The following is a 26,166-nucleotide window of genomic DNA, read 5'->3' as shown; positions in this document are numbered from 1 at the left end:
AACTGTCTGTTTGTATCAAGCAGCGCATTGACCCTGGGATATGGACGGACAGAGGGATCTGGATAGGTGAGGTAGCGACAGAAGCAGAAAGAGGTGTGGCATGAATGTGTTTGGAATTTCATGTGTGTCAGTTACTTCCAGTGATGAATATCTGCCGTATGTTGTCTTGAATGTTTCACAGGAGCCGCAGGGATAAGGGTGGTGGGTTTTGGAAATTGTAATTGATACATGAGCAGCCTGGAGTACTGTCTCACCTCACTGTCACTGTCACTTCCAGCTGAGAGCAATCGGTGTTGCCATTGGCTGCAGAAGTCACTTGTATTACAGCTGTCATGGCATATTGTCGGAGATACTTGTCTCGAGTGCAAAAGGTCAGAAATGAAAAGTAAATGCTCTCCTTGATGAACTAAGTGAAAATGAAATGAAAATCGTTTATTGTCGCGAGTAGGCTTCAATGAAGTTACTGTGAAAAGCCCCGAGTCGCCACATTCCGGCGCTTGTCGGGGAGGCTGGTACGGGAATCGAACCGTGTTGCTGGCCTGCTTGGTCTGCTTTAAAAGCTAGCGATTTAGCTGAGTGAGCAAAACCAGCCCTGCAAATGAATAAACTTTCATTCCCTGACCGGGAATCGAACCCGAGCCGCGGCGGTGAAAGCGCCGAATCCTAACCACTAGACCACCAGGGACGCTGGCCTAATTCAGCGGGACGTTGCCCCAATTCTCTGGTGATCTCGTGGATTCGACCCTGGAACCACTCCGGCCTGGGCACGAGTCCATCAAGCTGATAAGCGAACCTGAACTGCTTCCTGATTGAATCGATAATCAGTGGAATCAGAGCTGCATTTCCCCATAGGGGCTGGAAATGCTACATGCGCAGCAGGTCGGAAACAAATCCAGAGGAGAAGGACACTGATAGGCTTCAACGAACTGACCATGGCGATTGTGCAGTGAGGTAAAATCTGGGTGGCAATTGATCAGATTTTACAGATCGCACTGACACAATTATCTCCCAGATATGGGTCCACATTTAATTCAAAATGACAAGAGAGCATTAAAATCTCCGACTTCCAATGACATAGAGGCAATTTTCACTCATGAACCAGTAACTGTGGTACCAAGAAAGCGGGATGGAGACAAGACTAAATTTGATTGGTGACACTCCGGCAGGAATAGAGAGCTGGAGTTCATCCTTGAAAGCAGCAACGTTTAAACAATTGCGCCAAAACGTGGGGCTCCAAACCACAATCCGAAACTCAGACTCTAATGACTGAGCTAGTGGGCACTGGAATAGCAGCTGAACCAATGTCACTGCCCTGCCTTCGCAATGGTTGTTGCGAATAGTGGTTCCTTATACTACTTGTTAAAAGCAGGAGCTACACAACTGGATCAACGTTGAGTGACACTGATTCTGCAGAAGAGAACAATCAATCAACTCAGCGAAACTGCATGAAACTTTCACAGCAGTGGGAATCAATCCCACATTGCTACATAGACTGGAATCGAAATCCTCTGTCTTGCACCACTTGTAAGAAGTCTTACACCAGGTTAAAGCTGTGCTCCGAAAGCTATGATTCCAAATAAACCTATTGTACTTTAACCTAGTGTAACAGGAGTGCAGAGTACTGGGCTAATGGCAAGATTCTTGGTAATGTAGATGAACACAGAGATCTCGGCATCCAGGTACATAAATCCCTGATAGTTGCCACCCAGGTTAATAGGGCTGTTAAGAAGGCATATGGTGTGCTAGCTTTTATCAGTAGGGGGATTGAGTTTCGAAGCCACGAGGTCATGCTGCAGCTGTACAAAACTCTGGTGCGGCCGCAGCTGGAGTACTGCGTGCAGTTCTGGTCACCACATTATAGGAAGGATGTGGAAGCTTTGGAAAATTTTCAGAGTAGATTTACTAGGATGTTGCCTGGTATGGAGGGAAGGTCTTACGAGGAAAGGCTCAGGGACTTGAGGTTGTTTTCGTTAGAGAGGAGAAAGCTGAGCGTTGACTTAATAGAGACATATAAGATCGTCAGAGGGTTAGATAGGGTGGACAGTGAGAGTCTTTTTCCTCGGATGGTGATGACCAACACGAGGGGGCATAGTTTTAAATTGAGGGGTGGTAGAAAAAGGACAGATGTCAGAGGCAGTTTCTTTATTCAGAGAGTAGTAGGGGTGTGGAACGCACTGCCTGCAACAGTAGTAGACTTGCCAAATTTAAGGGCATTTAAGTGGTCACTGGATAGACATATGGATGAAAATGGAATAGTGTAGGTCAGATAGGCTTCAGATGGTTTCACGGGTCGGTGCAACATCGAGGGCTGAAGGGCCCGTACTGCGCTGTAATGTTCTATGTTGTAAGACTTCTTCCTGTGCCCACCGCAGCCCAACGCCAGCATCTCCATATCCGTGGACGTCTTGGCCATACTACCAGATTCTGGATTTTCTCTGACACTGGGAGAAAGTGCAAATTGCTCAGTCACCCGAAGGTGGAATTGAACCCGGGACGCAAGAGCTGTGAAGCATGTATGGTGAACCAGCCCAGAAACGCTGGTTTGCTATTCAAATGTTCTCTGCTGCGAACTGAACATTGAATTGCAGAGTTCCTCACACGTTGCAGCAAAAACAGCTGCTCCAGGTGAGGATCGAACTCACAACCTCGGCATAGCTCGCTGTCTGCACTGCTGTATAAGTACCGCGCGCTAACCGATTGCGCCACTGGAGCCCACAGTATGCAGCAGTTCTTCAAAGTTTGGGAATCCATTGAATTTTGTACCGCAGATCTCCGTGAATCCTCAGATCATTGAAGATAATGAAGCGTCGCAGGGAGAGATTGTTGGACCCGAAGGGAATGAAAGGTTATCGGGATCGTTTTGGGAATTGGTTTTAAGGCTGGGGATTCGCTGAGATCTTATTAAGTGTCAGAGGAGGCGCAAGGAGGCTTTTGGTCGATTGCAGCTCCTTAATTTATATTTTATTTCAATGGCATTAGAGCAAACAGAATGGTAAACAGAAAATCCCGACGCTGGTCGTCTGGCGAAGTGGTCCAATGATGTGGAAATGCCGCCATTGGACTGGGGTGGGCACAGGATGAAGTCTTACAACACTAGGTTAAAGACCAATAGGTTTATTTGGAATCACTAGCTTTAGGAGCGGAGGTTTAAACTGATGTTGTAAGACGTCTTACAAGTGGTCCAAAGCAGTGGATTTCGATCCCTGCCTCCATAGCAATGTTGGTTTGATTCCCACTGCTGTCAAAGTTTCATGCAGTTTATCTGTGGTGACTGAATGTGCTGTTCTGCACAATCAGTGCCAACCCAAAATTGTGATGTGGAGGTGCCGGCGTTGGACTTGGGTGAGCACAGTACGAAATCTTACACCAACAGGTTAAAGTCCAACAGGCTTGTTCAAATCACTAGCTTTCGGAGCACTGCTCCTTCCTCAGGTGAATGAAGAGGTATGTTTCAGACACATATATAAAGAGACAAACTCAAAGATGCAAGACATGCTTTGAATGCGAGCAATTGCAGGTAATTAAGACTTTAGAGATCCCGAGATCTGTAAAGACTGTAAAGATTCGGACCTGAACCCAAAGTTAATCCAATTGTGCAGCTCCTGCTTTTAACAAGTACAACGAAGAACCACAAATTCACTAACAATTATTTCGAAGGCAGGGCAGTGACATTGGGTCAGCTGCTATTTCAGTGCCCAGTAGCTCAGTCGTAAGAGCCTGAGATTCGGATTGTGGTTTGCAGCCCCACGTTTGGCGCAGTTGTTTCAACGTTGCTGCTTTTGTGAATGAACTCCAGCTCGCCATTCCATCCGGAGTGTCAATACTCAAACTTAGTCTTGCCTCCATCCCGCTTTGTTAGTATCAGGGTTACTAATTTATGAGTGGGAACTACTTCTGTGTCTCGGGAAGTCGGAGAGTTGAATGCTTAATTCAGCAAGATCTTAGGATCAAGGAGCTGCCAGATGCAAACAGGCAGTTGGCGAACCTGAGCTTAGCCTCGAAAGTAGGAGCAGGCAGTGTAGGACACAAGGTATTGAGAAGAAATGGAGTTTACAGATAATAAATAGGAATAGGAATGTGCGCAGTGCCACATATTCACAGTCACAATCTCCTTCCAGTCTTCTGCATGTTGCTCGGTTTTGTCGTCTTTAATGTCTTGCTACAGCTTTTCAGGTTCTGATGAGACCACATCAGGAACATCGTGTCAGTTTCGGTCTCCACATTGAAGAGACTATACAAGGGGGCAGAACGATAAGATTGAGAGTGCGAGATATAGGAGGGATATCCGATGTTGGTTCTTTGCTCCGAGAGTGGATAGGGTGTGGAATGGACTGCCTGCTGTGATAGTGGGGTGGAACACTTTAGGAACTTTCAAGTGGTCTTTGAATAGGACCATGGCTACAGCTGTCATGATGCTAATTGTATTGACATAAAATCATAGAATTATCTTACACAGACTGGAGCCTAAATCCTCCCCCTTAGCCCAATCAGTGACGTTACCACGTCTTATTATCGATTGAATGAAATTAAATGTAAACATTCCCAAAATTCCCAAGTGATTTTCCTGTTACACTTCTTCTTTCGTTTATTGCCAAGGATTCAGTCAGAAATGGAACATGGAAAGTAACACTGGGGTGAAACCATTCACTTGCACTCAATGTGACAAGAAATTCACGCAGTTATCCAACCGATTGCCAGTCCAACAAATTCACACTCGGGAAAGACTGTTCACCTGCGCCCAGTGTGAGAAGGGATTCACTCAGTTCTGCTCCCTGCTGTCACACCAAGTCCACAATGGGGAGAGGCTGTTCACCGGCTCAGAGTGTGGGAAAGGATTCACTGCCTCATTCCACCTGCTGAGGCATCAGCTAGTACATACTGAGGTGAGAGCTTTTTAATGCCCAGACTGCGAACGTGCTTTAAATCTTCAGGTTGTTGGTTCGAGGCCATCCAGTGACGGGTTTGTTTGCTGTTTTCTCCCCATCAGCATTCATTGTTCACAGTTCTGGGTTGTTATAGGGTCCTTGGGCAAAATATGTCTCAAGTGTTAACGGCTCTACTGTGATCTGGTGTTACCAAAATAATTTAGTCAATGAATATTCATGAGAAACATATTACATGTAATAAAATATGTATCTCAAATATGCGGTTAAACTTGATAACCTGACTTAAAGGTTTAAATGTTGGCTGATCTTCCTACACAATTCCATCTTCCCACAGCTCACCTTCATTTCCGAATAGAACGAATAGCTTGTCTATCCCAACCTGAAATGTGTTCAATGATGGAACATGCACAACCCTCTGGTGTGGAGAAGTTCAAAGATTCACAACCTTTTGAGTGAAGTAATGTCTCCTCATCTCAGTCACGAATGAACAGCCCCCTATCCTGAGACTCTGCCGTAGTGTTTTAGATTCCCTGACCAGTGGAAACAATCTCTCAGCGTCCACCCTATCAAACATATTCACAATTGTGTGGATTTCTTTGAGATCACCTCCCAGTCTTCTAAACTCCAGGGAATTTCAGTCCAAATTTCTCAGCCCCTTTACATAGGAAAACACTGTCAACCAGAGAAGAATCTCGTGAACCTTTGCTGTACCACCTCCAATGCAAGTATATTGTCCATTCAATGTGGAGACCGAAACTGAACACAATATTCCAGATGTGGTCTCATCAGAACCTGAAAAGATGCAGCAAGACTTTAAGTACGACAAAGCTTAGCAACATGCAGAAGATTGGAAGGAGATTGTGACAATGACTACTTAGCACTGCACACATTCCTGCATCAGTGTCCGGGGGGACCAGGAAGATGAGATCCTGGTGTGGTTTTACCTTCTCCAGAAGACCATAAGACATAGGAGCGGAAGTAAGGCCATTCGGCCCATCGAGTCCACTCCACCATTCAATCATGGTTGAATTCAGCTCCATTTACCCGCTCTCTCCCCATAGCCCTTACTTCCTCGAGAAATCAAGAATTTATCAATTTCTGTCTTAAAGACAGTCAACGTCCCGGCCTCCACCACCCTCTGTTGCAATGAATTTCACAGACCTACCACTCTCTGGCTGATGAAATTTCTCCTCATCTCTGTTCTAAAGTGACTCCCTTTTATTCTAAGGCTGTGCCCCCGCGTCCTAGTCTCCCCTGCTAATGGAAACAACTTCCCTACGTCCATCCTATCCAAGCCATTCATGATCTTGTAAGTTTCTATTAGATCTCCCCTCAACCTCCTAAACTCCAATGAATATAATCCCACGATCCTCAGACGTTCATCGTATGTTAGGCCTACCATTCCTGGGATCATCCGTGTGAATCTCCGCTGGACCCGCTCCAGTGCCAGTATGTCCTTCCTGAGGTGTGGGGCCCAAAATTGCTCACAGTATTCTAAATGGGGCCTAACTAGTGCTTTATAAAGCCTCAGAAGTACATCCCTGCTTTTATATTCCAAGCCTCTTGAGATAAATGACAACATTACATTTGCTTTCTTAATTACGGACTCTACCTGCAAGTTTACCTTTAGAGAATCCTGGACTAGGACTCCCAAGTCCCTTTGCACTTGAGCATTATCAATTTTGTCACCGTTTAGAAAATAGTCCATGCCTCTATTCTTTTTTCCAAAGTGCAAGACCTCGCACTTGCCCACGTTGAATTTCATCAGCCACTTCTTGGACCATTCTCCTAAACTGTCTAAATCTTTCTGCAGCCTCCCCACCTCCTCAATGCTACATGCCCCTCCATCTATCTTTGTATCATAAGCAAACTTGGCCAGAATGCCCCCAGTCCCGTCATCAAGATCGTTAATATATAAAGAGAACAGCTGTGGCCCCAACACTGAACCCTGCGGGACACCACTTGTCACCGGTTGCCGTTCCGAAAAGAACATTTTATCCCAAATCTCTCGTCTGTCTGACAGCCAATCGTCAATCCATGTTAGTACCTTGCCTCGAATACCATGGGCCCTTATTTTACTCAGCAGTCTCCCGTGAGGCACCTTGTCAAAGGCCTTTTGGAAGTCAAGATAGATAACATCCATTGGCTCTCCTTGGTCTAACCTATTTGTTATCTCTTCAAAGAACTCTAACAGGTTTGTCAGGCACGACCTCCCCTTAGTAAATCCATGCTGACTTGTCCTAATCCGACCCTGCACTTCCAAGAATTTAGAAATCTCATCCTTAACGATGGATTCTAGAATTCTGCCAACAACCGAGGTTAGGGTAATTGGCCTATAATTTTCCATCTTTTTTCTTGTTCCCTTCTTGAACAGGGGGGTTACAACAGCGATTTTCCAATCCTACAGATTCTCATCTGTAAACTCCATCACTTCTCAATACGTTGTGTCCTACACTGCCTGTTCCTGCTTTCGAGGCAAAGCTTGGGTTCGCCAACTGTCTGTTTGTATCAAGCAGCGCATTGACCCTGGGATATGGACGGACAGAGGGATCTGGATAGGTGAGGTAGCGACAGAAGCAGAAAGAGGTATGGCATGAATGTGTTTGGAATTTCATGTGTGTCAGTTACTTCCAGTGATGAATATCTGCCGTATGTTGTCTTGAAAGTTTCACAGGAGCCGCAGTGATAAGGGTGGTGGGTATTGGAAATTGTAATTGATACATGAGTACTGTCTCACCTCACTGTCACTGTCACTTCCAGCTGAGAGCAATCGGTGTTGCTATTGGCTGCAGAAGTCACTTGTATTACAGCTGTCATGGCATATTGTCGGAGATACTTGTCTCGAGTGCAAAAGGTCAGAAATGAAAAGTAAATGCTCTCCTTGATGAACTAAGTGAAAATGAAATGAAAATCACTTATTGTCGCGAGTTGGCTTCAATGAAGTTACTGTGAAAAGCACCTAGTCGTCACATTCCGGCGCTTGTCCGGGGTGGCTGGTACGGGAATTGAACCGTGTTGCTGGCCTGCTTGGTCTGCTTTAAAAGCCAGCGATTTAGCTGAGTGAGCAAAACCAGCCCCTGCAAAAGAGTAAACTTTCATTCCCTCTGACCGGGAATCGAACCAGGGCCGCGGCGGTGAAAGCGCCGAATCCTAACCACAAGACCACCAGGAACGCTGGCCCAACTCAGCGGGACGTTGCCCCAATTCTCTGGTGATCTCGTTGATTCGACCCTGGAACCACTCCAGGCCTGGGCACGAGTCCATCAAGCTGATAAGCGAACCTGAATTGCTTCCTGATTGAATCGATAATCAGTGGAATGAGAGCTGCATTTCCCCATCGGGGCTGGAAATGCTACATGCGCAGCGGGTAGGAAACAAATCCAGAGGAGAAGGACACTGATAGGCTTCAACGAACTGACCATGGCGATTGTGCAGTGAGGTAAAATCTGGGTGGCAATTGATCAGATTTTACACATCGCACTGACACAATTATCTCCCAGATATGGGTCCACATTTAATTCAAAATGACAAGAGAGCATTAAAATCTCCGACTTCAAATGACATAGAGGCAATTTTAACTCATAAACCAGTAACTGTGGTACCAAGAAAGCGGGATGGAGACAAGACTAAATTTGATTGGTGACACTCCGTCAGGAATGGAGAGCTGGAGTTCATCCTTGAAAGCAGCAACGTTTAAACAATTGCGCCAAACGTGGGGCTCCAAACTACAATCCGAAATTCAGACTCTAATGACTGAGCTAGTGGGCACTGGAATAGCAGCTGAACCAATGTCACTGCCCTGCCTTCGCAATGGTTGTTGCGAATAGTGGTTCCTTATACTACTTGTTAAAAGCAGGAGCTACACAACTGGATCAACGTTGAGTGACACTGATTCTGCAGAAGGGAACAATCAATCAACTCAGCGAAACTGCATGAAACTTTCACAGCAGTGGGAATCAATCCCACATTGCTACATAGACTGGAATCGAAATCCTCTGTCTTGCACCACTTGTAAGAAGTCTTACACCAGGTTAAAGCTGTGCTCCGAAAGCTATGAATCAAAATAAACCTATTGTACTTTAACCTAGTGTAACAGGAGTGCAGAGTACTGGGCCAATGGCAAGATTCTTGGTAATGTAGATGAACACAGAGATCTCGGCATCCAGGTACTTAAATGCCTGAACGTTGCCACCCAGGTAAATAGGGCTGTTAAGAAAATATATGGTGTGCTAGCTTTTATCAGTAGGGGGATTGAGTTTCGGAGCCACGAGGTCATGCTGCAGCTGTGTAAAACTCAGGTGCGGCCGCAGCTGGAGTAGTGCGTGCAGTTCTGGTCACCACATTATAGGAAGAGTGTGGAAGCGTTGGAAAGGGTTCAGAGTAGATTTACTAGGATGTTGCCTGGTATGGAGGGAAGGTCTTACGAGGAAAGGCTCAGTGACTTGAGGTTGTTTTCGTTAGAGAGGAGAAAGCTGAGCGATGACTTAATAGAGACATATAAGATCGTCAGAGGGTTAGATAAGGTGGACAGTGAGAGTCTTTTTCTTCGGATGGTGATGACCAACACGAGGGGACATAGTTTTAAATTGAGGGGTGGTAGAAAAAGGACAGATGTCAGAGGCAGTTTCTTTATTCAGAGAGTAGTAGGGGTGTGGAACGCACTGCCTGCAACAGTAGTAGACTTGCCAAATTTAAGGGCATTTAAGTGGTCACTGGATAGACATATGGATGAAAATGGAATAGTGTAGGTCAGATAGGCTTCAGATGGTTTCACGGGTCGGTGCAACATCGAGGGCTGAAGGGCCCGTACTGCGCTGTAATGTTCTATGTTGTAAGACTTCTTCTTGTGCCCACCGCAGCCCAACGCCAGCATCTCCATATCCGTGGACATGTTGGCAATACTACCAGATGCTGGATTTTCTCTGACACTGGGCGAAAGTGCAAATTGCTCAGTCACCCGAAGCTGGAATTGAACCCGGGATGCAAGAGCTGTGAAGCAGCAGTGCCAGCATGTGTGGTGAACCAGCCCAGAGACGCTGGTTTACTATTTAAATGTTCTCAGCTGCGAACTGAACATTGAATTGCAGAGTTCCTCACACGTTGCAGCAAAAAAACTGCACTAGGTGAGGATCGAACTCACACCCTCGGCATAGCTCGCTGTCTGCACTGCTGTATAAGTACCGCGCGCTAACCGATTGTGCCACTGGAGACCACAAAATACAGCAGTTCGTCAAAGTTTGGGAATCCATTGAATTCTGTGCCGCAGATCTCCGTCAATCCTCAGATCTTGCAGATATTGAAGGGTCGGATGGAGAGATTGTTGGACCCGAAAGGAATTAAAGGTTATCGGGATCGTTTTGGGAATTGGTTTTAAGGCTGGGGATTCGCTGTGATCATATTAATTGTCAGAGGAGGCGCAAGGAGGCTTTTGGTCGATTGCAGCTCCTTAATTTATATTTTATTTCAATGGCATTGGAGCAAACAGAATGGTAAACAGAAAATCTCGAATTTGGTCGTCTGGAGAAGTGGTCGAATGATGTGGAAATGCCGCCTTTGGACTGGGGTGGGCACAGGATGAAGTCTTACAACACTAGGTTAAAGACCAATAGGTTTATTTGGAATCACTAGCTTTAGGAGCGGAGGTTTAAACTGATGTTGTAAGACGTCTTACAAGTGGTCCGAAGCAGTGGATTTCGATTCCTGCCTGCATAGCAATGTTGGTTTGATTCCCACTGCTGTCAAAGTTCCATGCAGTTTACCTGTGGTGACTGAATGTGATGTTCTGCACAATCAGTGCCAACCCAAAGCTATGATGTGGAGGTGCCAGCGTTGGACTTGGGTGAGCACAGTAAGAAATCTTACAACACCAGGTTAAAGTCCAACAGGTTTGATTCAAATCACTAGCTTTCGGAGCACTGCTCCTTCCTCAGGTGAATGAAGAGGTATGTTCCAGACACATATATAAAGAGACAAACTCAAAGATGCAAGACATGCTTTGAATGCGAGCAATTGCAGGTATTTAAGACTTTAGAGATCCCGAGATCTGTAAAGACTGTAAAGATTCGGACCTGAACCCAAAGTTAATCCAATTGTGCAGCTCCTGCTTTTAACAAGTACAACGAAGAACCACAAATTCACTAACAATTATTTCGAAGGCAGGGCAGTGACATTGGGTCAGTTGCTATTTCAGTGCCCAGTAGCTCAGTCGTAAGAGCCTGAGATTCGGATTGTGGTTTGCAGCCCCACGTTTGGCGCAGTTGTTTCAACGTTGCTGCTTTTGTGAATGAACTCCAGCTCGCCATTCCACCCGGAGTGTCAGTACTCAAACTTAGTCTTGCCTCCATCCCGCTTTGTTAGTATCAGGGTTACTAATTTATGAGTGGACACTACTTCTGTGTCTCGGGAAGTCGGAGAGTTGAATGCTTAATTCAGCAAGGTCTTAGGATCAAGGAGCTGCCAGATGCAAACAGGCAGTTGGGGAACCTGAGCTTAGCCTCGAAAGTAGGAACAGGCAGTGTGGGACACAAGGTATTGAGAAGAAATGGAGTTTACAGATAATAAATAGGAAACAGGAATGTGCGCAGTGCCACATATTCACAGTCACAATCTCCTTCCAGTCTTCTGCATGTTGCTCGGGTTTGTCGTCTTTAATGTCTTGCTACAACTTTACAGGTTCTGATGAGACCACGTCAGGAACATCGTGTCAGTTTCGGTCTCCACATTGAAGAGACTATACAAGGGGGCACAACGATAAGCTTGAGAGTGCGAGATATAAGAGGGATATCCGATGTTGGTTCTTTGCTCCGAGAGTGGATAGGGTGTGGAATGGACTGCCTGCTGTGATAGTGGGGTGGAACACTTTAGTAACTTTCAAGCGGTCTTTGGATAGGACCATGGCTACAGCTGTCATGATGCTAATTGTATTGACATAAAATCATAGACTTATCTTACACAGACTGGAGCCTAAATCCTCCCCCTTAGCCCAATCAGTCACGTTACCACGTCTTATTATCGATTGAATGAAATTAAATGTAAACATTCCCCAAATTCACAAGTGATTTTCCTGTTACACTTCTTCTTTCGTTTATTGCCAAGGATTCAGTCAGAAATGGAACATGGAAAGTAACACTGGGGTGAAACCATTCACTTGCACTCAATGTGACAAGATATTCACGCAGTTATCCAACCGATTGCCAGTCCAACAAATTCACACTCGGGAAAGACTGTTCACCTGCGCCCAGTGTGAGAAGGGATTCACTCAGTTCTGCTCCCTGCTGTCACACCAAGTCCACACTGGGGAGAGGCTGTTCACCGGCTGAGAGTGTGGGAAAGGATTCACTGCCTCATTCCACCAGCTGAGGCATCAGCTAGTACATACTGAGCTGAGAGCTTTTTAATGCCCAGACTGCGAACGTGCTTTAAATCTTCAGGTTGTTGGTTCGAGGCCATCCAGGGACGTTTTTTTTTTGCTGTTTTCTCCCCATCAGCATTCATTGTTCACAGTTCTGGGTTTTTATTGGGTCCTTGGGCAAAATATGTCTCAAGTGTTAACCGCTCTACTGTGATCCGGTGTTACCAAAATAATTTAGTCAATGAATATCCATGAGAAACATATTACATATAATGAAATATGTATTTCAAATATGCGATTAAACTTGATAACTGGACTTAAAGGTTTAAATGTTGGCTGATCTTCCAACATAATTCCATCTTCCCACAGCTCACCTTCATTTCCGAATAGAACGAAAAGCTTGTCTATCCCAACCTGAAATGTGTTCAATGATGGAACATGCACAACCCTCTGGTGTGGAGAAGTTCAAAGATTCACAACCTTTTGAGTGAAGTAATGTCTCCTCATCTCAGTGACGAATGAACAGCCCCCTATCCTGAGACTCTGCCGTAGTGTTTCAGATTCCCTGACCAGTGGAAACAATCTCTCAGCGTCCACCCTATCAAACATATTCACAATTGTGTGGGTTTCTTTCAGATGACCTCCCAGTCTTCTAAACTCCAGGGAATTTCAGCCCAAATTTCTCAGCCCCTTTACATAGGAAAACCCTGTCATCCAGAGAAGAATCTCGTGAACCTTTGCTGTACCACCTCCAATGCAAGTATATCGTCCATTCAATGTGGAGCCGAAACTGCACACAGATGTGGTCTCATCAGAACCTGAAAAGCTGCAGCAAGAGTTTATGTACGACAAAGCTTAGCAGCATGCAGAAGACTGGAAGGAGATTGTGACTGTGACTATTTGGCACTGCACACATTCCTGTATCAGTGTCCGGGGGGGGAGAGGAAAATGAGATCCTAGGTGCTGTTTTACCTTCTCATCTGTAAACTCCATCTCTTCTCAATACTTTGTGTCCTACACTGCCTGTTCCTGCTTTGGAGGCAACGCTTGTGTTCGCCAACTGTCTGTTTGTATCAAGCAGCGCATTGACCTTGGGAAATGGACGGACAGAGGGATCTGGATAGGTGAGGTAGCGACAGAAGCAGAAAGAGGTGTGGCATGAATGTGTTTGGAATTTCATGTGTGTCAGTTACTTCCAGTGATGAATATCTGCCTTATGTTGTCTTGAATGTTTCACAGGAGCCACAGGGATAAGGGTGGTGGGTTTTGGAAATTGTAATTGATACATGAGCAGCCTGGAGTACTGTCTCAACTCACTGGCACTGTCACTCCAGCTGAGAGCAATCGGTGTTGCCATTGGCTGCAGAAGTCACTTGTATTACAGCTGTCATGGCATATTGTCGGAGATACTTGTCTCGAGTGCAAAAGGTCAGAAATGAAAAGTAAATGCTCTCCTTGATGAACTAAGTGAAAATGAAATGAAAATCGTTTATTGTCGCGAGTAGGCTTCAATGAAGTTACTGTGAAAAGCCCCGAGTCGCTCCATTCCGGCGCTTGTCGGGGAGGCTGGTACGGGAATCGAACCGTGTTGCTGGCCTGCTTGGTCTGCTTTAAAAGCCAGCGACTTAGCTGAGTGAGCAAAACCAGCCCTGCAAATGAATAAACATTCCCTGACCGGGAATCGAACCCAAGCCGCGGCGGTGAAAGCGCCAAATCCTAACCACTAGACCACCAGGGACGCTGGCCTAATTCAGCGGGACGTTGCCCCAATTCTCTGGTGATCTCGTTGATTCGACCCTGGAACCACTCCGGCCTGGGCACGAGTCCATCAAGCTGATAAGCGAACCTGAACTGCTTCCTGATTGAATCGATAATCAGTGGAATCAGAGCTGCATTTCCCCATAGCGGCTGGAAATGCTACATGCGCAGCAGGTCGGAAACAAATCCAGAGGAGAAGGACACTGATAGGCTTCAACGAACTGACCATGGCGATTGTGCAGTGAGGTAAAATCTGGGTGGCAATTGATCAGATTTTACACATCGCACTGACACAATTATCTCCCAGATATGGGTCCACATTTAATTCAAAATGACAAGAGAGCATTAAAATCTCCGACTTCCAATGACATAGAGGCAATTTTCACTCATGAACCAGTAACTGTGGTACCAAGAAAGCGGGACGGAGACAAGACTAAATTTGATTGGTGACACTCCGGCAGGAATAGAGAGCTGGAGTTCATCCTTGAAAGCAGCAACGTTTAAACAATTGCGCAAAACGTGGGGCTCCAAACCACAATCCGAAACTCAGGCTCCAATGACTGAGCTAGTGGACACTGGAATAGCAGCTGAACCAATGTCACTCCCTGCCTTCGCAATGATTGTTGCGAATAGTGGTTCCTTGTTCTACTTGTTAAAAGCAGGAGCTACACAACAGGATCAACGTTGAGTGGCACTGATTCTGCAGAAGAGAACAATCAACTCAGCGAAACTGCATGAATCGTTCACAGCACTGGGAATCAATCCCACATTGCTATATAGACTGGAATCGAAATCCTCTGTCTTGCACCTCTTGTAAGAAGTCTTACACCAGGTTAAAGCTGTGCTCCGAAAGCTATGATTCCAAATAACCCTATTGTACTTTAACCTAGTGTAACAGGAGTGCAGAGTACTGGGCTAATGGCAAGATTTTTGGAAATGGAGATGAACACAGAGATCTCGGCATCCAGGTACATAAATCCCTGAAAGTTGCCACCCAGGTTAATAGGGCTGTTAAGAAGGCACATGGAAGCTAGTTTTTATCAGTAGGGGGATATAGCTTCGAAGCCACGAGGTCATGCTGCAGCTGTACAAAACTCTGGTGCGGCCGCAGCTGGAGTACTGCGTGCAGTTCTGGTCACCACATGATAGGAAGGATGTGGAAGCTTTGGAAAGGGTTCAGAGGAGATTTACAAGGATGTTGCCTGGTATGGAGGGAAGGTCTTACGAGGAAAGGCTCAGGGACTTGAGGTTGTTTTCGTTAGAGAGGAGAAAGCTGAGCGTTGACTTAATAGAGACATATAAGATCGTCAGAGGGTTAGATAGGGTGGACAGTGAGAGTCTTTTTCCTCGGATGATGATGACCAACACGAGGGGGCATAGTTTTAAATTGAGGGGTGGTAGAAAAAGGACAGATGTCAGAGGCTGTTTCTTTATTCAGAGAGTAGTAGGGGTGTGGAACGCAATGCCTGGAACAGTAGTAGACTTGCCAAATTTAAGGGCATTTAAGTGGTCCCTGGATAGACATATGGATGAAAATGGAATAGTGTAGGTCAGATAGGCTTCAGATGGTGTCACGGGTCGGTGCAACATCGAGGGCTGAAGGGCCCGTACTGAGCTTTAATAAGAACATAAGAACATAAGAAATTGGAGCAGGAGTAGGCCATTTGGCCCCTCGAGCCTGCTCCGCCATTCAATTAGATCATGGCTGATCTTTTGTGGACTCAGCTCCACTTTCCGGCCCGAACACCATAACCCTTAATCCCTTTATTCTTCAAAAAACTATCTATCTTTACCTTAAAAACATGTAATGAAGGAGCCTCAACTGCTTCACTGGGCAAGGAATTCCATAGATTCACAACCCTTTGGGTGAAGAAGTTCCTCCTAAACTCAGTCCTAAATCTACTTCCCCTTATTTTGAGGCTATGTCCGCTAGTTCTGCTGTCACCCGCCAGTGGAAACAACCTGCCCGCATCTATCCCATCTATTCCCTTCTTAATTTTAAATGTTTCTATATGATCCCCCCTCATCCTTCTAAATTCCAACGAGTACAATCCCAGTCTACTCAACCTCTCCTCATAATCCAACCCCTTCAGCTCTGGGATTAACCTAGTGAATTTCCTCTGCACACCCTCCAGCGCCAGTACGTCCTTTCTCAAGTAAGGAGACCAAAACTGAACACAATACTCCAGGTGTGGCCGCACTAACACCTTATACAATTGCAACATTACCTCCCTAGTCTTGAACTCCATCCCTCTAGCAATGAAGGACAAAATTCCATTTGCCTTCTTAATCACCTGTTGCACTTGTAAACCAACCTTCTGTGACTCATGCACTAGCACACGCAAGTCTCTCTGAACACCGGCATGCTTTAATATTTTATCGTTTAAATAATAATCCCGTTTGCTGTTATTCCTACCAAAATGGATAACCTCACATTTGTCAACATTGTATTCCATCTGCCAGACCCTAGCCCATTCACTTAACCTATCCAAATCCCTCTGCAGACTTCCAGTATCCTCTGCACTTTTCGCTTTACCACTCATCTTAGTGTCATCTGCAAACTTGGACACATTACTCTTGGTCCCCAATTCCAAATCATCTATGTAAATTGTGAACAATTGTGGGCCCAACACGGATCCCTGAGGGACACCACGAGCTACTGATTGCCAACCAGAGAAACACCCATTAATCCCAACTCTTTGCTTTCTATTAATTATCCAATCCTCTATCCATGCTACTACTTTACCCTTAATGCCATGCATCTTTATCTCATGCAGCAACCTTTTGTGTGGCACCTTGTCAAAGGCTTTCTGGAAATCCAGATATACCACATCCATAGAACATAGAACACTACAGCGCAGTACGGGCCCTTCGGCCCTCAATGTTGCGCTGACCTGTGAAACCATCTGAAGCCTATATGACCTACACTATTCCATTTTCATCCATATGTCTATCCAGTGACCACTTAAATGCCCTTAAAGTTGGCGAGTCTACTACTGTTGCAGGCAGGGCGTTCCACACCCCTACTACTCTCTGAGTAAAGAAACTGCCTCTGATATCTGTCCTATATCTATCACCCCTCAATTGAAAGCTATGTCCCCTATTGTTGGTCATCACCATCCGAAGAAAAAGACTCTCACTGTCCACCCTATCTAACCTTCTGACATATCTTATATGTCTCTTTTAAGTCACCTCTCAGCCTTCTCCTCTCTAACGAAAACAACCTCAATTCCCTGAGCCTTTCCTCATAAGACCTTCCCTCCATACCAGGCAACATCCTAGTAAATCTCCTCTGAACCCTTTCCAAAGCTTCCACATCCTTCCTATAATGTGGTGACCAGAACTGCACGCAGTACTCCAGGTGCGGCCGCACCAGAGTTATGTACAGCTGCAGCATGACCTTGTGGTTCCGAAACTCAATCCCCCTGCTTATAAAGGCTAGCACACCATATGCCTTCTTAACAGCCCTATTAACCTGGGTGGCAACTTTCAGGGATTTATGTATCTGGATGCCGAGATATCTCTGTTCATCTACACTACCAAGAATCTTGCCATTAGCCCAGTACTCTGCATTCCTGTTACTCCTTCCAAAGTGAACCACCTCACACTTTTCCGCATTAAACTCCATCTGCCACCTCTCAGCCCAGCTCTGCAGCTTATCTATGTCCCTCTGTATCCTATAACATCCTTCAGCACTATCCACAACTCCACCGACCTTCGTGTCATCTGCAAATTTACTAACCCATCCTTCTACACCGTCTTCCAGGTCATTTATAAAAATTACAAACAGCAGTGGCCCCAAAACAGATCCTTGCGGTACACCATTAGTAACTGAACTCCAGGATGAACATTTGCCATCAACCACCACCCTCTGTCTTCTTTCAGCTATCCAATTACCGATCCAAACCGCTAAATCACCTTCAATTCCATACTTACTTATTTTCTGCAATAGCCTACCGTGGGGAACCTTATCAAACGCCTTACTGAAATCCATATACACCACATCAACCGCTTTACCCTGATCCACCTGTTTGGTCACCTTCTCAAAAAACTCAATAAGGTTTGTGAGGCATGACCTACCCTTCACAAAACCGTGTTGACTATCGCTAATCAACTTGTTCTTTTCAAGATGATTATAAAGCCTACCTCTTATAACCTTTTCCAACATTTTACCCACAACCGAAGTAAGGCTCACAGGTCTATAATTACCAGGGTTGTCTCTACTCCCCTTCTTGAACAAGGGGACAACGTTTGCTATCCTCCAGTCTTCCGGCACTATTCCTGTCGACAAAGACGACATAAAGATCAAGGACAAAGGTTCTGCAATCTCCTCCCTGGCTTCCCAGAGAATCCTAGGATAAATCCCATCTGGCCCAGGGGACTTATCTATTTTGACATTTTTCAATATTGCTAACACCTCCTCCTTTTGAACCTCAATTCCATCTCGCCCGGTCGACTGAACCTGAGTGTTCTCCTCGACAACATTGTCTTTCTCCAGTGTAAACACTGACGAAAAATACCCATTTAACGCTTCCCCTATCGCCTCTGATTCCACACACAAATTTCCACTACTATCCTTGATTGGCCCTAATCTTACTCGAGTCATTCTTTTGTTCCTGATATACCTATAGAACGCCTTAGGGTTTTCCTTGATCCTATCCGCCAACGATTTTTTGTGTCCTCTCCTCGCTCTTCTTAACTCTCCCTTTAGGTCCTTCCTGGCGAACCTGTAACTCTCAAGTGCCCTAACTGAGCCTTCATGTCTCATCCTAATATAAGCCTTCTTCTTCCTCTTGACAAGTGCTTCAACTTCCTTAGTAAACCACGGTTCCCTTTCTCGACAACTTCCTCCCTGCCTGACAGGTACATACTTATCAAGGACACGCAGTAGCTGTTCCTTGAAAAAGCTCCACATTTCGATTGTACCAATCCCCTGCAGTTTCCTTCCCCATCCTATACATCCTAAATCTTGCCGAATAGCATCATAATTGCCTTTCCCCCAGCTATAATTCTTGCCTTGCGGTATATACCTATCCCTGCCCATTGCTAAAGTAAACATAACCGAGTTGTGATCACTATCACCAAAGTGCTCACCTACATCTAAATATAACACCTGGCCGGGTTCATTACCTAGTACCAAATCCAATGTGGCCTCGCCCCTTGTTGGCCTGTCTACATACTCTGTCAGAAAACCCTCCTGCACACACTGCACAAAAACTGACCCATCTATAGTACTCGAACTATAGTATTTCCAATCAATATTTGGAAAGTTAAAGTCCCCCATAACAACTACCCTGTTACTCTCGCTCCTGTCGAGAATCATCTTTGCAATCCTTTCCTCTACATCTCTGGAACTATTCGGAGGTCTATAGACAACTCCCAACAGGGTGACCTCTCCTCTACTGTTCCTAACCTCGGCCCATACTACCTCAGTAGACGAGTCCTCAAGCGTCCTTTCTACCGCCGTAATACTTTCCTTGATTAACAATGCCACACGCCCCCCCCCCCCCTCTTTTACCATCTTCTCTGTTCTTACAGAAACATCTAAATCCTGGAACCTGCAACAACCATTCCTGTCCCTGCTCTACCCATGTCTCCGAAATCGCCACAACATCGAGATCCCAGTTACCAACCCATGCTGTAAGCTCACCCACCTTATTTCGGATGCTCCTGGCGTTGAAGTAGACACACTTCAAACCAGCGTCCTGCTTGCCAGTGCCCTCTTTTGAACTTTTAACTCTATCCCTGACCTCACTCCTCTCAACATCCTGTACACTGGGACTACAATTTAGGTTCCCATCCCCCTTCTGAATTAGTTTAAACCCCCCCGAAGAGCACTAGCAAATCTCCCCCCCAGGATATTGGTACCCCTCTGGTTCAGGTGAAGACCATCCTGTTTGTAGAGGTCCCACCTGCCCCAGAATGAGCCCCAATTATCCAGGAAACCAAAACCCTCCCTCCTGCACCATCCCTGTAGCCACGTGTTCAACTCCTCGCTCTCCTTAATTCTCACTTCACTAGCACGTGGCACGGGTAACAACCCAGAGATAACAACTCTGTTTGTTATAGCACTCAGCTTCCACCCTAGCTCCCTGAATTTCTGTCTCAAATCCCCATCTCTCTTCCTACCTATGTCGTTGGTACCTATGTGGACCACGACTTGGGGCTGCTCCCCCTCCCCCTTAAGGATCCCAAAAACACGATCAGAGACATCACGAACCCTGGTACCTGGGAGGCAACACACCAACCGTGAGTCTCTTTCGTTCCCACAGAACCTCCTGTCTGTTCCTCTAACTATGGAGTCTCCAATGACAAGTGCTCTGTTCCTCTTCTCCCTTCCCTTCTGAGCAACAGGGACAGACTCTGTGCCAGAGACCTGTGCCCTATTGCTTACCCCTGGTAAGTCGTCACCCGCAACAGTATCCAAAACGGTATACTTGTTATAGACGGGAACGACCACAGGGGATCCCTGCACTGCCTGCCGGTTCCCTCTCCCTCCCCTGACGGTAACCCATCTACCTTCTTCTTTTACCTGAGGTGTGACTACCTCCCTATAACTCCTCTCAATAAGGAGGTAGTCATCGGCTACCCGTTATCTATTGCACTGGTAATGTCCTCAAAAAACTCCACTAAATTAGTTAGGCATGACCTGCCCTTTACGAACCCATGCTGTGTCTGCCCAATGGGACAATTTCTATCCAGATGCCTCGCAATTTCTTCCTTGATGATAGATTCCAGCATCTTCCCTACTACCGAAGTTAAGCTCACTGGCCTATAATTTCCTGCTTTCTGCCTACCTCCTTTTTTAAACAGTGGTGTCACGTTTGCTAATTTCCAATCCACCGGCACCACCCCAGAGTCTAGTGAATTTCGGTAAATTATCACTAGTGCATCTGCAATTTCCCTAGCCATCTCTTTTAGCACTCTGGGATGCATTCCATCAGGGCCAGGAGACTTGTCTACCTTTAGCCCCATTAGCTTGCCCATCACTCCCTCCTTAGTGATAACAATCCTCTCAAGGTCCTCACCTGTCATAGCCTAATTTCTATCAGTCGCTGGCATGTTATTTGTGTCTTCCACTGTGAAGACCGACCCAAAAAACCTGTTCAGTTCCTCAGCCATTTCCTCATTTCCCATTATTAAAACTCCCTTCTCATCCTCTAAAGGACCAATATTTACTTTAGTCACTCTTTTTTGTCTTATATATTTGTAAAAACTTTTACTGTCTGTTTTTATATTCTGAGCAAGTTTACTCTCATACTCTATCTTACTCTTCTTTATAGCTTTCTGTTGCCCCCTAAAGATTTCCCAGTCCTCTAATCTCCCAGCAATCTTTGCCACTTTATATGCTTTTTCCTTCAATTTGATACTCTCCCTTATTTCCTTAGATATCCACGGTCGATTTTCCCTCTTTCTTCCGTCCTTCCTATGTTCCATGTTGCAAGACTTCTTCCTGTGCCCACCGCAGCCCAACGCCAGCATCTCCATATCCGTGGACGTCTTGGCCATACTACCAGATTTCGGATTTTCTCTGACACTGGGAGAAAGTGCAAATTACTCAGTCACCCGAAGCTTGAATTGAACCCGGGACGCAAGAGCTGCGAAGCAGCAGTGCCACCATGTATGGTGAACCAGCCCAGAGACGCTGGTTGGCTATTCAAATGTTCTCTGCTGCGAACTGAACATTGTATTGCAGATATCCTCACACGTTGCAGCAAAAGAAACTGCTCCAAGCGAGGATCGAACTCACAACCTCGGTATAGCTCGCTGTCTGCACTGCTGTATAAGTACCGCGCGCTAACCGATTGCGGCACTGGAGCCCACAATATGCAACAGTTCTTCAAAGTTTGGGAATCCATTGAATTCTGTACCGCAGATCTCCGTGAATCCTCAGATCTTGTAGATATTGAAGGGTCGGATGGAGAGATTGTTGGACCCGAAGGGAATTAAAGGTTATCGGGATCGTGTTGGGAATTGGTTTTAAGGCTGGGGATTCGCTGTGATCTTATTAAGTGTCAGAGGAAGCGCAAGGAGGCTTTTGGTCGATTGCAGCTCCTTAATTTATAATTTATTTCAATGGCATTAGAGCAAGCAGAATGGTAAACAGAAAATCTCGAATTTGGTCGTCTGGCGAAGTGGTCCAATGATGTGGAAATGCCGCCTTTGGACTGGGGTGGGCACAGGATGAAGTCTTACAACATTAGGTTAAAGACCAATAGGTTTATTTGGAATCACTAGCTTTAGGAGCGGAGGTTTAAACTGATGTTGTAAGACGTCTTACAAGTGGTCCGAAGCAGTGGACTTCGATTCCTGCCTCCATAGCAATGTTGGTTTGATTCCCACTGCTGTCAAAGTTTCATGCAGTTTATCTGTGGTGACTGAATGTGATGTTCTGCACAATCAGTGCCAACCCAAAGTTATGATGTGGAGGTGCCGGCGTTGGACTTGGGTGAGCACAGTAAGAAATCTTACAACACCAGGTTAAAGTCCAACAGGCTTGTTTCAAATCACTAGCTTTCGGAGCACTGCTCCTTCCTCAGGTGAATGAAGAGGTATGTTCCAGACACATATAAAAAGAGAGAAACTCAAAGATGCAAGACATGCTTTGAATGCGAGCAACTGCAGGTAATTAAGTCTTTAGAGATCCCGAGATCTGTAAAGACTGTAAAGATTCGGACCTGAACCCAAAGTTAATCCAATTGTGCAGCTCCTGCTTTTAACAAGTACAACGAAGAACCACAAATTCACTAACAATTATTTCGAAGGCAGGGCAGTGACATTGGGTCAGCTGCTATTTCAGTGCCCAGTAGCTCAGTCGTAAGAGCCTGAGATTCGGATTGTGGTTTGCAGCCCCACGTTTGGCGCAGTTGTTTCAACGTTGCTGCTTTTGTGAATGAACTCCAGCTCGCCATTCCAGCTGGAGTGTCAATACTCAAACTTAGTCTTGCCTCCATCCCGCTTTGTTAGTATCAGGGTTACAAATTTATGAGTGGACACTACTTCTGTGTTTCGGGAAGTCGGAGAGTTGAATGCTTAATTCAGCAAGGTTTTAGGATCAAGGAGCTGCCAGATGCTAACAGGCAGTTGGGGAACCTGAGCTTAGCCTCGAAAGTAGGAACAGGCAGTGTGGGACACAAGGTATTGAGAAGAAATGGAGTTTACAGATAATAAATAGGAAACAGGAATTTGCGCAGTGCCAGATATTCACAGTCACATTCTCCTTCTAGTCTTCTGCATGTTGCTCGGGTTTGTCGTCTTTAATGTCTTGCTACAACTTTACAGGTTCTGATGAGACCACGTCAGGAACATCGTGTCAGTTTCGGTCTCCACATTGAAGAGACTATACAAGGAGGCATGACGATAAGATTGAGAGTGCGAGATATAAGAGAGATATCCGATGTTGGTTCTTTGCTCCGAGTGTGGATAGGGTGTGGAATGGACTGCCTGCTGTGATAGTGGGGTGGTACACTTTAGTAACTTTCAAGCGGTCTTTGGATAGGACCATGGCTACAGCTGTCATGATGCTAATTGTATTGACATAAAATCATAGAATTATCTTACACAGACTGGAGCCTAAATCCTCCCCCTTAGCCCAATCAGTCACGTTACCACGTCTTATTATCGATTGAATGAAATTAAATGTAAACATTCCCAAAATTCACAAGTGATTTTCCTGTTACACTTCTTCTTTCGTTTATTGCCAAGGATTCAGTCAGAAATGGAACATGGAAAGTAACACTGGGGTGAAACCATTCACTTGCACTCAATGTGACAAGAAATTCACGCAGTTATCCAACCGATTGCCAGTCCAACAAATTCACACTCGGGAAAGACTGTTCACCTGCGCCCAGTGTGAGAAGGGATTCACTCAGTTCTGCTCCCTGCTGTCACACCAAGTCCACACTGGGGAGAGGCTGTTCACCGGCTCAGAGTGTGGGAAAGGATTCACTGCCTCATCCCACCTGCTGAGGCATGGGCTAGTACATACTGAGCTGAGAGCTTTTTGATGCCCAGACTGCCGACGTGCTTTAAATCTTCAGGTTGTTGGTTCGAGGCCATCCAGTGACGGTTTTTCTTGCTGTTTTCTCCCCATCAGCACTCATTGTTCACAGTTCTGGGTTGTTATTGGGTCCTTGGGCAAAATATGTCTCAAGTGTTAACGGCTCTACTGTGATCCGGTGTTACCAAAATAATTTAGTCAATGAATATCCATGAGAAACATATTACATGTAATAAAATATGTATTTCAAATATGCGATTAAACTTGATAACTGGACTTAAAGGTTTAAATGTTGGCTGATCTTCCTACACAATTCCATCTTCCCACAGCTCACCTTCATTTCCGAATAGAACGAAAAGCTTGTCTATCCCAACCTGAAATGTGTTCAATGATGGAACATGCACAACCCTCTGGTGTGGAGAAGTTCAAAGATTCACAACCTTTTGAGTGAAGTAATGTCTCCTCATCTCAGTCACGAATGAACAGCCCCCTATCCTGAGACTCTGCCGTAGTGTTTCAGATTCCCTGACCAGTGGAAACAATCTCTCAGCGTCCACCCTATCAAACATATTCACAATTGTGTGGGTTTCTTTGAGATCACGTAAACTCTTCTAAACTCCAGGGAATTTCAGCCCAAATATCTCAGCCCCATTACATAGGAAAACCCTGTCATCCAGAGAAGAATCTCGTGAACTTTTGCTGTACCACCTCCAATGCAAGTATACTGTCCATTCAATGTAGAGACCGAAACTGTACACAATAATCCAGATGTGGTTTCAAATCAGAACCTGAAAAGATGCAGCAAGAATTTAAGTACGACAAAGCTTAGCAACATGCAGAAGACTGGAAGGAGATTGTGACTGTGACTACTTAGCACTGCACACATTCCTGCATCAGTGTCCGGGGGGACCAGGAAGTTGAGATCCTGCTGTGGTTTTACCTTCTCATCTGTAAACTCCATCTCTTCTCAATACGTTGTGTCCTACACTGCCTGTTCCTGCTTTCGAGGCAAAGCTTGGGTTCGCCAACTGCCTGTTTGTATCAAGCAGCGCATTGACCCTGGGATATGGACGGACAGAGGGATCTGGTTAGGTGAGGTAGCGACAGAAGCAGAAAGAGGTGTGGCATGAATGTGTTTGGAATTTCATGTGTGTCAGTTACGTCCAGTGATGAATATCTGCCGTATGTTGTCTTGAATGTTTCACAGGAGCCGCAGTGATAAGGGTGGTGGGTTTTGGAAATTGTAATTGGTACATGAGTACTGTCTCACCTCACTGTCAGTTTCATGTTCCAGCTGAGAGCAATCGGTGTTGCCATTGGCTGCAGAAGTCACTTGTATTCCAGCTGTCATGGCATATTGTCGGAGATACATGTCTTACGTGCAAAAGGTCAGAAATGAAAAGTAAATGCTCTCCTTGATGAACTAAGAGAAAGTGAAATGAAAATCGCGTATTGTCGCGAGTTGGCTTAAATGAAGTTACTGTGAAAAGCACCTAGTCGTCACATTCCGGCGCTTGTCCGGGGTGGCTAGTTCGGGAATTGAACCGTATTGCTGGCCTGCTTGGTCTGCTTTAAAAGCCAGCGATTTAACTGAGTCAGCAAAACCATCCCCTGCAAAAGAGTAAACTTTCATTCACTGACCGGGAATCGAACCCGGGCCGCGGCGGTGAAAACGCCGAATCCTAACCACTAGACCACCAGGGATGCTGGCCCAATTCAGCGGGAGGTTGCCCCAATTCTCTGGTGATCTCGTTGATTCGACCCTGGAACCACTCCGGCCTGGGCACGAGTCCATCAAGCTGATAAGCGAACATGAATTGCTTCCTGATTGAATCGATAATCAGTGGAATCAGAGCTGCATTTCCCCATAGGGGCTGGAAATGCTACATGCGCAGCAGGTCGGAAACAAATCCAGAGGAGAAGGACACTGATAGGCTTCAACGAACTGACCATGGCGATTGTGCAGTGAGCTAAAATCTGGGTGGCGATTGATCAGATTTTACAGATCGCACTGACACAATTATCTCCCAGATATGGGTCCACATTTAATTCAAAATGACAAGATAGCATTATAATCTCTGACTTCCAATGACATAGAGGCAATTTTCACTCATAAACCAGTAACTGTGGTACCAAGAAATCGGGATGGAGACAAGACAAAATTTGATTGG

General features: G+C 45.6%; 4 non-coding genes across 4 annotated transcripts; all 4 read right to left on the bottom strand.

Annotated features, from left to right (window-relative positions):
- Positions 1-613: 613 nt before the first annotated feature.
- trnae-uuc lies at positions 614-685 on the bottom strand. Its single transcript has one exon. It is a non-coding gene; the product is annotated as a tRNA-Glu (tRNA).
- Positions 686-2,617: 1,932 nt separating this feature from the next.
- Positions 2,618-2,712, bottom strand: trnai-uau. Its single transcript has 2 exons — positions 2,675-2,712; positions 2,618-2,653 (listed from the first exon to the last, which is right to left on the bottom strand). It is a non-coding gene; the product is annotated as a tRNA-Ile (tRNA).
- An 11,191-nt stretch (positions 2,713-13,903) lies between these two features.
- On the bottom strand, positions 13,904-13,975 carry trnae-uuc. The gene has a single exon. It is a non-coding gene; the product is annotated as a tRNA-Glu (tRNA).
- An 11,652-nt stretch (positions 13,976-25,627) lies between these two features.
- On the bottom strand, positions 25,628-25,699 carry trnae-uuc. The gene has a single exon. It is a non-coding gene; the product is annotated as a tRNA-Glu (tRNA).
- Between the last annotated feature and the right edge of the window lie 467 nt (positions 25,700-26,166).

This window comes from Scyliorhinus canicula, chromosome 17, assembly GCF_902713615.1.
Source record: "Scyliorhinus canicula chromosome 17, sScyCan1.1, whole genome shotgun sequence".
NCBI classification, from domain to species: domain Eukaryota; kingdom Metazoa; phylum Chordata; class Chondrichthyes; order Carcharhiniformes; family Scyliorhinidae; genus Scyliorhinus; species Scyliorhinus canicula.
Note: the sequence above shows the minus strand (reverse complement) of the source record. Positions and strands in the feature narration are given on the sequence as shown.